Here is a 12,136-nt window from a genome sequence, read left to right as displayed (position 1 = left end):
ACTTGTTATAGTGGTAGGTGATGTGATTCCAATAGCCACTTAGAACAAGATTCGAAAATAAATGTCCTCTAGCTCCCAAGGCTTTGAACATGCTTCTTGTAATCCTTTGAGGTGGACTTTGACCTCCATGGGCGTCCTCTATTTGTGCCTCCACCTCTTCTTGAGCTTGATGAGTGGCCTCCATGTTCTCTTGGGCTTGATCTCCATCAGTAGGGCTCAGCTAGCTGCTCCTGAACTCCTTCAATTTGGTCATCCAAATGTTGAAACCTGGCTTGAGTAATTTCATAGTATTCCTTTTTGTCATATGTGAGTGTATCCAGCCTGCTTAGAACTTGCCTTTCGAACATGGATAGAGGTTCACCTCTATACACAGGTTCCTAATATGCAACCAATGCATTATGGCTTGTAGCAGCAACATCCTCATTTACGAAAGAGTGAACTGGTGACTCATCCATGTGTTGCACACCATCAACATTTTCTTCTTCTTCATCTCCTGGATTAACTGCTTCATTCTCAACTCTATTTGCAGCATTCCTTCTAAAAATTCAGTTGTCTTCCTTCTTTTGGAACCCCATTTTCATGAGAGTGGAGTTGCATATTTCACTTGCTGCCTTAATGGTGTCATTTCTTTCATTTGCAGTATCCACTTCAAAATAGTCAATTAGTTTGGATACAAAAATTGCATATGGAAAGCGATAATCAGGAAGCCTTGTGGATTTGAGCATATGCTCTACCATTGTACTTACCCAATTTACCTTGAGTTGATTTATTATACAGTATAGCAGAATCAAATCTTCTTCATGAAGAACAGCATGGTTACTTCCTCTAGGAGTAAGTTGCCAAGCAATCATGTAAGCTAGGAGTCTTGGAATTAAAGTCAGATTTCCTGCATGAAATCTAGCTACTGGTTCAGTAGGATTTCTTACACAACTTCTGTAAAACTGCATCTTATTGAATCCTTGAATCCCAACAGTGTTTCATTTGCTCACTTTCAATCCTGAATATTTGATCCCACCTACAATGCTCCATATTTCCCTAGTAATTTTCAGTTTCACTCCTTTCACATGGGAAACAAGATTCTTGCCATCTTGAATAAGGTTGTTGTAGAACACCTTCACTAGGTCTGGATAGACATTTCCAGTCATTTCCAAGAAGCTTTTCAGTTTTTGATGCTTGAGCAGAGTTTTTGCTTCAGTCAGATTTTCTTCTCTTAACCATGAGAATTCCAACACCTTGGGCACATTGACTTGCTTTCTGCTTGTCTCATGTATGAACCTTGTCATAACTTCAGAATCTCCACCAAACCAATTTTCCAGAATTCCTTGGGTACTGTTAGGTTGCTCTTTGGACTTCTTCTTTCTGTGTGATGAGGATGCCATGCTTTATCTGTTGTTACCTGCACCTGTTTATCAAGAGACAATCCCAGCTAGAGAGAGAATCAGTAACAATTCACATGATCAAGGAAAACAGAAATTAATACTGTAAATGTTTTGAACCTGGACAGCTTGTAGTAGGAATGAGAGAGTGTGAAAAAACAATTGATCAATACCAGATTTATATAGGACTTAAATCAGATTTCAAGAATCAGGAGTTTTAAAAAAAAAAATCAATTCAATGAGATATACTACAGATTTTATTCTTGTGTGGTACAGCAAGTGCAGGTGTTGATTGCCGCAATAATATATTGAAACCATATTTCAGTTTAGCAAATCAAATCTATTGCACATCCAAGATATCAAATCAGTTAGAATATCCACATATGACTGTCATAGACTTGCTGGTTAATAACCGTAAAAGCAGTCAAAGATCAAGGAGAGAGAGAAAAGTAAATATTTCTCTTTCCTAGTCACAGTTGTGATTCTGAAACAGAGAGAGAACACGTTAAAATATAAAATAACATATTGAAATTTTTACTGCAGAGGACAATTTAAGCTAATGATGCCCAATTCATTTAGAAGAAAATAAAACCTATCTTTAGCAAGAGGTTTAGTAAAAAGATCAGCCAATTGAAATTCAATGCCAACGAATTTGATATCACAAGTTCCATTAGCTATATGCTCTCTTAGAAAGTGATGTCTAATTTCAATATGTTTAGTTCTTGAATGCATGACAGAATTCTTAGACAGATTTATAGCACTAGTGTTATCACAATTTATAGGTATCTTGTTTAAGAGAATCCCAAAGTCACTTAGTTGCTGCCTTAGCCATAAGGTTTGAGCACAACAACTTCCAGCAACTATGTATTTTGCCTCTGCTATAGAGAGAGCAACACAAGCTTGTTTCTTGCAATGCCAAGAGATTAGACTTGATCCAAGCATGTGACAAGTCCCACTTGTGCTTTTCCTATCAACCTTGCAACCTGCAAAGTCAGAATCTGAAAAACCAGTTAAGTGTAAAGATACATTGTTAGGATACCATAATCCAACATCCTTAGACCCTTGCAAGTATTTCAGAATTCTCTTTGATGCATTGTAGTGTGATTCCTTTGGATCAGATTGGTATCTAGCACATAAGCATACGACAAACATAATGTCAGGCCTGCTAGCAGTTAAGTATAATAAGGAACCAATTAAACCCCTGTATTTTGATTGATCCACTGATTTTCCTGCACAATCTTGATCCAGCTGACAGCTTGTTGAAATAGGACTGTTGATTGCTTTGCATTGATCCATATCAAACTTCTTAAGCAACTCCTTGCAGTACTTTGCTTAATTTATGAAGATTCCATCCTTGAGTTGTTTTACTTGTAGTCCAAGGAAGAAATTCATCTCTTCTAACATTGACATCTCAAATTCACTCTTCATTGCAGCAACAAAAGCTTCACACATTTCTTCATTTGTGGATCCAAAGATGATATCATCCACATAAACTTGCACAAGTATAATGTCTTCTCTTTTCTTCTTTATGAACAGAGTTTTATCAGAATTGCCACGATTGTATCCTTGAGAGAGCAGAAATTCATTTAGCCTCTCATACCATTGTCTAGGTGCCTGTTTTAATCCATATAAAGCCTTCTTGAGCTTGTACACATGTTTTGGACTTTTGTAGTCTTCAAACCCTGGAGGCTGAGATACAAACACCTCTTCATTAATGTAACCATTCAAGAATGCACTCTTAACATCCATTTGAAACAACTTGAATCCTTGTATGCTGGAAAATGCTAAGAGTAATCTGACAGCTTCAAGACGTGCTACTGGTGCATAGGTTTCACCAAAATCTATTCCCTCTTCTTGGTTATAGCCTTTAGCAACCAGCCTTGCTTTATTTCTAGTGATAGCCCTATGTTCATCCATCTTGTTCCTGTACACCCATTTGGTTCCTATGATATTCATCTCATGTCTTCTTGGAACCAAGGTCCACACTTCATTGTATTCAAACTGGTTCAGTTCTTCCTGCACTGTTATCCAATTGCTGTCTTGTAGTGCTTCTTCCAGACTTTTAGGCTCAGTTTGTGAAACAAAGGCCACTGTTCTGCAGAAATTATTAAGTGAATTCCTTGTTGAGACTCCTTTCTCAATTTTACCAATTACATTGTCAAGTGGGAGATCCCTTGGAGTCTTCCATTCTTTAGGCAGTCCTGCATTCACAATAGATTCTTTTACAGTATTTGGATTAGTTGCATCAAACTCACTAGATTTACTCTTTTGCAAAATGGTTCTTAAATCATCCATACCAGGTTCATCCATAACAAGTTTAGGCACAGTACAATTTGTTTCATCAAATACCACATGTATAGATTCTTCTACTGCAAGCAATCTTTTGTTATACACTCTAAAAGCATGTCCATTTATAGCATATCCAATATGTATTCCTTCATCTGATTTAGGATCAAATTTCCCCAGATTATCTTTACCATTATTTAGAACAAAGCATTTGCAGCCAAAAACCCTAAGATGGCTAATGCTAGGCTTCCTACCTTTATACAATTCATAGGGCGTTTTCTTAAGAATGGGTATAATCAAGGTTTTGTTAAGCACATAATAGGCAGTGTATACTGCATCTGCCCAAAAATATTTAGGTAAACCAGATTCATTTAACATGGTCCTAGCTAACTCCTCTAATGACCTATTCTTCCTTTCAACTACCCCATTTTGTTGGGGTGTCCTAGGAGCAGAATAGCTATGTGTGATCCCATGTTTTACACAATACCTATCAAATTTTGCATTTTGAAACTCTCTCCCATGATCACTACGAATCTGTTTTATTCTATTTTCATTTTCATTGTGCAGAACCTTAACCAGTTTCTTAAAGGCCTTATATGCATCATTTTTAGAAGCAAGAAACAAAGTCCATGTATATCTTGAGAAGTCATCAACAATTACCAAAGCATAAAGGTTTCCAGCCAAACTAGCAGTCCTAGAAGGTCCAAACAAATCCATATGCAGAACATCCAAAACCTTATTTGTATAAATCACATCCTTTGTTTTAAAAGAGGTTCTTACTTGTTTGCCCTTTACACATGCATCACACAATCTGTCATTTTGAAATTTTATGTTTGGTAAACCAGAAACAAGTTCCTTAGATTTCAGCTTATTCAAATGATTTGTATGGATATGAGCTAGCCTCCTATGCCATAGCCAAGACTCATCACTTTTAGACAACAAACACTCATTTTCAGAACAGCTATTCATAATATCTAAGAGATAGATGTTGTTTACCCTTTTTCCTGTGAAAAGTACCTTACCAGAAATTTCATTTGAGATTGTACAAGTGTTGGCTTCGAAATTAACCTTGTATCCCTTGTCACATAGCTGGCTAATGCTTAGAAGACTATGCTTTAGCCCTTCAACATACAGTACATTCTCAATAGTGGTTGAGTCTTTAGTACCAACATCTCCTCTTCCAAGAATTCTTCCTCTATTGTTGTCTCCATATGTGACATGTCCTTCAGCTTTGAGTTTTAGGCTTATGAATTGAGTCAAATCACCTGTCATGTCCTTCGAGCACCCACTGTCCAGGTACCATTGATTTTTCCTACTATTCTTCTGCAAAACAGATTTAACATATATGGTACCCCTTTTAGTCTAGGGTCCAGCATGATTAATACCTTTCCTTAGGAAGCCATTTGGCCAATCCTTTAGGAACAAGGTACCTTCTAGCTTTACATGTTCTAGATATATGTCCAGACTTCATACAGTAAAAACAAGTTGCAGAATGCATTGTATTTGAACAGCTAAAAGAGGAAAAACCTGTTTTGGAAGGAACAAAAAAACTGGACAGCTTTTTCACATTGCTTTTCATTCCAGGATTATATCCTAGACCATTTTTATTAAAAACAGCATTCTGTGAACTTAATAAAGTTTCAAGATATTCTCTTCCTTTGGTGAAATTTGATAGTGTTTTTAAAAAATAATCAACCTGTTTTTCAGCCTCTTACAATTATCACAGGTTTTTATTCATGCATGCAAACATGTTAATTCAAGGCTAACCAATTCAGTTTTAGCTTTGTGCAGTTCTTCCTCAAGAGCTTTAACCTTAGGTTCAAGTACCCTATTTACTCTATTCAATGTGTTGCAAATGACAGCTAATTTGTTTGCTTCATCATGTGTTTCCTTAAAGGCAATTAACAGTTGATCATAATTTTCAGAATCAGTGGAAAAATCACTTACTGAATCAGAGTTAGATTCTTCATCATTCACCATGAAGCACAGATTTACTTCTTCACTTTCGGTTGAGGAATCACTTGATGAGGATACATCATTTTCTTCCCAAGAGATGTATGCTCTTTTGCCTTTGCTTCTTTCACTCTTCTTGCTTGCTGATTTTTCTTTATTTTGATTGTTTGGACAATCAACCTTTATATGACCTGGTTTACCACATCCAAAGCAAGTGTAATTAGAAGAATTTGAATCATTGGATTTAGAATACCTCTTTCTTTGTTGAGTTCTGTCACGGTTTTTCTTTCTAAGAAATCTGCTGAATTTTCTGGTGAGCAGACTCAATGTCTCATCATGTTCAGGATTCTCTTCTTCCTCACTTGTATCATGTTCCATGGTAGTTTTCAAGGCAATTCCTTTGGCTCTCTTCTCCATAGTTTCTTGTTCTTTCAATCTTTTTAGCTCTAGTTCATGCTCCATCAGCTTTCCAAAGAGTGCAGCAGTGGACATCTTGGATAAATCTCTGGATTCTGAGATTGTTGTTACCTTAGGCTGCCAGCTTCTATCAAGGCATTTCAGCACCTTTATGTTGAGTTCTTCCTTGTCAAAGACTTTACCAAGGCCAGTGAGGTGATTTACATTATGTGTAAATCATTTCTGCACATCTGCAATACTCTCTTCTGATTGCATTCTAAAAAGTTCGTATTCTTGAATGAGTGAATGCTTCCTTGCTCGTTTCACATCATCTGTCCCTTCATGAGTTACCTCCAGTACCTCCCACATCTCTTTAGCTGAGTTACATTGAGAAACTCTAAAGAATTCATCCATATTCAGTGCAGATGTGATGATGTTCTTGGCTAGAGAGTCATATTGAGCCTTATTCCTTTCACTTTCACTCCATTCAGACCAAGGCTTCTTTACTGTTTCTTCTTTGACAACCTGCATAGGTATAAAAGGTCCACTGACCACTGCATCCCAAATACCCATATCAATAGACTCCATAAAAAATTTCATCCTAATTTTCCAGAAAGAATAGTTAACACCACCAAACATAGGAGGTCTATTAATAGACGCACCTTCAGCAAAAGGCATTTTAAACTCAAACATCATGCATACACTTGAGAAAAATACAAGCCCTAGCTCTTGATACCAATTGTTAGAGTTAAACAGTGTTTATGTTCAAAAGGGGAGGGTGAATTGAGTTTATCAAATTTTCGCAAAAGAAACTGATTTACAGTGTAGCAGAGGTGAAAAGACCAGATTGATTTTGAATGTAACAGATTTTTTTATAGATGACTTTAGCACAAACTGAACTTGATCAACAAGGTTTAGATCAACCAGCAGGAATAGCAGAAACAAATTGATTAACTTTTACAACTTATAAAGTTGCATATTGTATCACAAGATTAATCAATTTTACTTAACACAAAGCATCTAGAGGAATGAACAAATTTCACAGTTCAGTCAAGGAAAACAATTCACACTTTAGCCATATTACAGATTCACACAGCAGCTTGATTTATGTTTAGAAAATTAGAATGGCAGAATTAATCAGGTCCAGAGTTAACAGATTTAGATTCAAAAGAACAGATTCCTTTCTTGACAGATTATGTGAGAACTCAGAAATAAGTGCAGGGATGATAAGAGAAACACAAGAGAATTTTTATACTGGTTCACTCATCAAGAGCTACGTCCAGTTCACCTTACTCCAAGGTGGAATCCAGTAAAACAAATACAATCAATTACAGCATACACAGCAGTTCTTGAACCCTTCAAGAACTTCAACAAACAAGGCTGAAAAACACTATTTCAGCATGCCTTGCACTCCAAGAAACCCTATCAAAGAGTGACTAACACTTATACCTATTACAAGAATGAATAAGGGAAAGATTACACCTGAAATTGTGTTGCAAGAACATAAACCAGCTGTTCTATTTGCTCCAAGACAGTACCAACACCTTCATCCAGCACAAGGTTCTTTAAGAACAAGCACACATCTATTTTCTATTGAAAAACCTTTGCAAAACCTTTCCAATTCTCTTTCTCACACAAGAAATGTTTTATCTCTGTTAAAACTGTGATTACTCAGCGTATCTTCATGAGAGAAAAGCATTTTATTTTATAGAGAACAGTTCTTAACCACTTTTCAAAAAACAGTTTCAGAGCAGTTATAAGAACAACAGATTGATTCTAAAAACAACAGGTTAAATGTTAACAAAACTGCCAGCTCAACTTAACTGAAATAACAGACTGAGCTTTACCTTTGGTGCCCTAACAGAATTTCGAAAAGCCTTTTAACAAAGCAAAAATAAACCTATTGTTTCTCAAGTAAACAAATTTATTTTTGTACTGAATCAAACCTTTTAAAAAAACTTTAAAAATCTTTTCGAAAACCATTTAACCTCATTATGTGCTTGATCTTACTACCTTGATTTGGTATCTAGGATGGGTCATGCAACAAAAGGCAACCTTGAATACACATAAACCTAAAGTACAAGATCATCTAAGACACATTGCGACCTTCAAAGCAAACTTAGCTAAAAACTACATCAAACACACTAAGGCAAGGTAGAGATGAGTTTCATCCATCTTCAACAAAATTGTGGTGTGATATGCATGCATCGTGATTCAAAATATTTGTTGCCACTTTTCAAAGATTCTCTTCACATATACAGAGAATAAAATCTTCGTGCATATCTGGTCTTAACGACTTCATCAACCCATTTCAATTTTCCAATATAAATTTGTGTAAATGTGTTGCTCATACTCACTGCTCACCATCTAAATCAAAAGGTAATGTTCTCTCTTTGGTGATTCTTACCGTATGCTTATTACTATACACTAATTCGGTTTTAAGTTGTGTTTCCAGACCCAATTCTGGTTCAACCATGTCTTCTTCATCACGTAAAAAAAAAAAAACAGAACAAGCAGAACAACTTTCAAGGAGTGCTGGAAAATTGGTTTGTTGGAGATGATGAAGGGATAAGCGCCTACATCCATGAGATGAGTAGAAAGCAAATAAGCATCCCTAAAGTCCTAGAGTTCTCTTGGCTGAAAACTAAAAATCTGGCTGAAACCAGATCTGCTCTGAAGCATCAAAGGCTGAAGCAGCTTCTTGAAATGACTGGTAATGTATACCATGATCTAGTGAAGGTGTTTTACATCAATCTGACTCTAGATGGGAAAAATCTGGTGTCACAGAGAGCAGGACTCACAAAGAGGAACGTGAAGCCTCAAATCTCAACAATGAAGATGGAGATGATGTTCTTCCTATGGAAGATGATACTGTTCAAGCTACAGAACAGTCATGCTATGTAATTCATCACTCATACAGACAAGAGTCACCTGTTGATCATGCTGGGAGTCAAAGGATGAGTTCTCCATCTACAGAAATCAGAGGAGATTCACCTGCACCACAATCAATGAATGAAGATGCTGCTGAAACTCCCCAAAATGCTCTTGTTGCCTATCAAGCTCCAGAATACAGGGGTGAACCCATGTCCATGTTTGAGAGGCAGGTTCTGTATCGCCTTGATGTTATGTCAGTGGAACAAAGGGCCTATTTCGAGACAACTCATGCCAGGTTCCAGCATCTTGATGATCAGATTGAGGGTGTTCAGTTGCAGTTGGCAGAACTGTACTACAAGGATTAAAAGTGCCTTGATTCTATGCTTATCTTTCTTCTAGTTTATGCTTTTACATTCTGTTTCTGTTGAACAATTTGTAATTTTTTCTAGACTGTTATGTATGATTATCATCTGGTTTTATATTTCTCCATGTTGTTTGATGAATCCAAAGGGGGAGAAAAATAGCTCACCATACAGGGAGTTACACTCTGCACCTTAAAACTGTTTCATGTTATGAATTGTTTCAACTTTTGTAGTTTGATATTTGGTGCAGTATAGGTGGTGTCCTCCTCTCAAAGCAACTTAGCCATGGGGATTTGTCTCCATCAAACAGGGGAGATTGTTGAAGATGGATGCTACCCCTTCAAGACAAAGTGTTTGATGAAGCCAAATGTATTTTTCCTTAGTGTTTGTACTTGCTTTAAGGATGTCTTAGGTATATATTAGAGGTTTTTAAAGTAGGCCTTTTGTTGGGTAACTCACCTCTTAAACCCTGATCATGTGATAAGAGCAAGCACAAGTCTTATGAAAATGTTTTTCACATGTTTTGCAAAAATATCCTTTACTGCATAAAAAAAATGAATTTGTTCTTCTCTAAATGAATAGATTATTTTCTTAAACTGATGTCTTGATTAAGTGTTCTTTGAAAATCATGTTTTATGCATCAAGTATTTTGACTAAGTCTTCATTCCATTAAAACGACTGTGTTTCGCTTGTTAAAGAGTTCTTATTATCATTTTGGAAAATGAATTTGTTCTTCTGTAAATGAATAGATTTACTTTTGGTCTGGTGCCATGTTTTCTTAAAAGTTTTTTTCACAGCTTTATCCTTACTCCAGGGTGTTTGACTAAGTCTCCTACATCTAACAAAATCTCTCACTACCTTTGAAAATAAATCTGTTCATTTTATTTTCAATTTGTTCCTTTTGTAACAAATTTAACTGTTTTTTGAAAGTTTGTTATAAAATGTTTCCTATAAAAAGAGAGTTTGTTCTGGCTTTAAAACGTTGTTGAAAAGTTGAGAAAATGGGATTTTACAACTGAGACAAAAGAGATTTCAGAGGATTGGCACGGGTTCTTGAAAGATTTTTCAAATTACAAAGTGTGTTTGTTCTTGGTTGGTTCTAAGACTTGGTTAGAGGTGTTGTCACTGTGTGAGCAATCTGTTCTACTTAGGTAGATTTCTGCATTCTCTATCTGGTGTATTCGTTTCATATCTCAATTACTTGTAAAGTATGATTTTTAAAACTCTTCTTGATAGGGTTTCTTGAAGAGTTGTGTGTGCTGGAATAGTGTTTTTCTGCAAAGTGTGCCAAGTTCTTGTAGGGTTCAAGAACAGTGGTTGTGTAAGTGTTTTGAATTGTGTTTTAGTGGATTTCACCTTGGATTAGGTGAGACTGGATGTAGCTCAGTTGAGTGAACCAGTATAATCTCGCTGTGTTCAAATCTCTATTAATCTCTGCACTCTTTTACTGCTTTATTTGTTAATCTGTCAGGAATTGAATTTGTTCAATTAGAAATAAATTTGTTCTTTCTGGGCTTGTTCGTTCATGTTCTTGATTTCTGGAAAATCTGTTTGGTTCTTTTAAAAAGTATATGAACTATTGAATACAACTGGAACCGTTTGATTTGTGAAAGTTTACCCATTTAATTATCAAGCTTGTAATTGAACGTTTATCACTGGATTTAAAAGTTGAAGATGACTGCTTCTGTTTTTATTGTTCCTCTCTAAAAACAATGTGATTGTAGCTTGTGAATCAATCTGCTTAAAATAAAAAATTACTTAACTGATATAATCTTCTTAATACATAAACAGTATAAAAAATAAATCTATTCATTGTTAAATAAATCGATTTATTTCTCTCTGACATGTGATAAATCTGAATCTGTGCAAAAAATTTAAAAGTTCAATTCACCCCCCTCTTGAACTTTGACACTATTGAACCCAGCACATCTCATCCAGGCCCATCTAAGCAAGGTCCAAGTCAGGCAGCTCCAAGTGCACCAAGGCCATCTCAGGAAGCTCCAAGTCAGGCAGCTCCAACCGCACCCTCTCCACCATCTCCCCCTACTCAACCAAAAGTTTCAAAACCATCTCAGGCAGCTCGAAGGACAACAAGATCAAGTGCAAAATTTTCAAGACTCAACACGAGGCTTAAGTTACAGTCCATCAGAGACCATTTTTGGAAGCCATGAATGCTTTTGGAACTCACTCATTTTTATACATGTGTATTTTGAAAAACAATTATGGTAGGCTCCTACTAATGTATTTTGGAATGATAATTTGGTAATTTGTTAAGGTATCATGTACTCAATGTATTTGGTAATTTTTTGAGTACATTAATGTTACCAGGTTCTATGATAATTAAATTTGCTTCATTCCAAATCTATGATAATTAAGTTTTTGTGTGTGCTTGTTACACTTTATATTCCTATTGCTATAGATTAGCCTTTGAATAGTGGACTCTTGGTTTACTCTAAGATGGACAAATTTGTATTGAACATTTATTATTCTCCTTCCTGCTCAACTAATGTAAAACTTAGTAATCACTTTTGCTAGCTGTCAAAACTGCTTTGTTGTGCATCTATAAATTGTGTAAATAGTTCCTAAAAACATTTCAACTTAATCAAATTGATAATAAACTTATTTCATTTGGATAAAAAATATTTAATTGTTTAAACTAAAATCTGCACTCAATTATTTTATTAAATTAGTGTTTAGATATTGATGTCTACCACTTGCTAAATGATGTCTACTATTCAAGATGCATCCAGTGTCTGTCAGAACATCAAATATTTCGTTCATTAAAATTCATTTTGCATTGATACAGATTTTGGGATACATATTACACAATGGACATAATAAACTCAACACACTAGTACATATTACATTAACTCATTCAATCATAATCCC

The 12,136-nt window shown here is 35.7% G+C and overlaps 1 pseudogene; it reads right to left on the bottom strand.

The window, feature by feature from the left end:
* Positions 1-206: 206 nt before the first annotated feature.
* LOC150029035 (uncharacterized) lies at positions 207-6,689 on the bottom strand (annotated as a pseudogene).
* Between the last annotated feature and the right edge of the window lie 5,447 nt (positions 6,690-12,136).

This window comes from Phaseolus vulgaris, chromosome 2 (assembly GCF_051622355.1).
Source record: "Phaseolus vulgaris cultivar YP4 chromosome 2, ASM5162235v1, whole genome shotgun sequence".
Taxonomy (NCBI): domain Eukaryota; kingdom Viridiplantae; phylum Streptophyta; class Magnoliopsida; order Fabales; family Fabaceae; genus Phaseolus; species Phaseolus vulgaris.
The sequence above is the reverse complement of the archived record's forward strand: the minus strand, read 5'-3'. Positions and strand labels throughout refer to the sequence as shown.